We start from the raw sequence: 1,975 nt of genomic DNA on the forward strand, positions 1-1,975 counted from the left end.
CATCTCTACTAAAAATACAAAAATTAGCCTGGTGTGGTGGTGGGCCCCTGTAATCCCAGCTACGCACAAGGCTGAGGCAGGAGAATCGCTTGAACCCAGAAGGCAGAGGTTGCAGTGAATGGAGAGTGTGCTACTGCACTCCAGCCTGGCGACAGAGTAAGACTCAGTCTCAAAAAAAAAAAAAAAGATGGAAAGCAAAGTAGCCAATTAACACAGACTAGATATAAACTCCCCTAGAGCAAAGATGCAAAGATTTATGTTTTTGCATGACACTATCTTGCCTGCTACTTCATTCATTACAAGTTCTAAGTAAATATAGATGAATACACAAGATACGAATGATAAAAATAAATAGTCCAGGCACAGTGGCTCACGCCTGTAATCCCAGCACTTACGGAGGAAAAGGTAGGAGGATAGCTTGAGCCTAGGAGTTTAAGACTTGCCTAGGCAATATAGTGATTTCCCCATTCTCCAAAAAAATTCAAAATAAAAAATCGTAAATAGATATTTAACCTATGTAATAACATGGAAAATGCTTAACAATACGTGCACAAAAAATAAGGCAGAATATAAGTTGATCCTCTGGTGTGTACTGGGGTTTGAAAGAAAAAGTTCATCAGCACTATGATTATAACTTTGTAAAATTTATATGTGCAAATAGATAAGAATAAGTCAAGAATTTAAATGAAAACAGTTTGTTAGGGTGATTAGAATACTGCTCCTCTCCAACTCAACCATTTATTTGTAATTCCATTCATAATGTAATTTAATAAGAAAGAGAACTGTTAAAACATATTTTTCATTTTATTTATGTATTAGAGGCAGGCTTGCCATCTTGCTCTGTTGCCTGGGCCGAAGTGCAGTGGCATGATCACAGCTCACTGTAACCTTGAACTCCTGGGCTCAAGCAATCCTCCTGCCTCAGCCTCCTGCGTAGCTGGGATTACAGGTACATGCCACCACATCTAATTTTTTTTTCTTTTTTTTTTTTTTTGAGCCCTGCCTAAGGAGGACATCAAAAAATTCAGTTATAAACTCATAAATGTTCCTCTCCATGGAAATCGTTAGTAAAAGGCGAAAGATTTATTCGTTATGAAGAGAAACCAGAGCATACCTAATTTTTTAAGAAATTTTTTTGTGGCGGGTGCAGTGGCTTACGCCTATAATCCCAGCACTTTGGGAGGCCAAGGCTGGTGGATCACGAGGTCAAGAGATCGAGACCATCCTGGTCAACATGGTGAAACCCTGTCTCTACTAAAAATACAAAAAATTAGCTGGGCATGATGGCATGTGCCTGTAATCCCAGCTATTCAAGAGGCTGAGGCAGGAGAATTGCCTGAACCCAGGAGGCGGAGGTTGCGGTGAGCCGAGATCGCGCCATTGCACTCCAGCCTGGGTAACAAGAGCAAAAACTCCGTCTCAAAAAAAAAAAAAAAGAAAGAAAAGAAATTTTTTTTGTAGAGATGGATCTTGCCATGTTGCCCAAGTTGGTATTGAAACATTTTTGACCAGAAGGCAAGAGCACTGACCTCTACAGCAGGCTTCAGTCTATTGTGGTTACCTTAGGTTAGCCAGTTCACCTCTTTGAGGTAGTGCCACTATGTCCAAACATGAAAAAGATGATTTCAGATGTAACCAGGTGGAATGGAGACAGTAATGAGGGGATGGTATTCTAGTCAGAATTTGAAGGCCCCCAAGGATCAAGATGACTGGAGCGTAGAAAATAAGGGAGATATGGCAAGAGGTGAGCTTGGCCTAGAGATCCCTGACAAACAACTTAGGGATTTACATTTCATCCTCTGTCATTTCAGCTACTTGGGTGGCTGAGATGGGAGAATCACTTGAGCCCAGGAGTCTGTATTTAGCCTAAGCAACAGAGTAAGACCCATTCTAAAAAAAGAGAGAAAGGAAAAAAAAGCTGTTATTCTAAGGACAATGGGAATCCATTAAAGGTAGAATAGCTGGGTGTGGTGGC

The 1,975-nt window shown here is 40.7% G+C and overlaps 1 non-coding gene across 1 annotated transcript; it reads right to left on the reverse strand.

Annotated features, from left to right (window-relative positions):
* Window positions 1-995: 995 nt before the first annotated feature.
* Window positions 996-1,112, reverse strand: LOC135270887 (U5 spliceosomal RNA). Its single transcript, XR_010339042.1, has one exon. It is a non-coding gene; the product is annotated as a U5 spliceosomal RNA (small nuclear RNA).
* Between the last annotated feature and the right edge of the window lie 863 nt (window positions 1,113-1,975).

This window comes from Aotus nancymaae, unplaced genomic scaffold, assembly GCF_030222135.1.
Source record: "Aotus nancymaae isolate 86718 unplaced genomic scaffold, 86718_ANA_hifiasm-v0.15.2.pri h1tg000067l, whole genome shotgun sequence".
Classification (NCBI taxonomy): Eukaryota; Metazoa; Chordata; class Mammalia; order Primates; family Aotidae; genus Aotus; species Aotus nancymaae.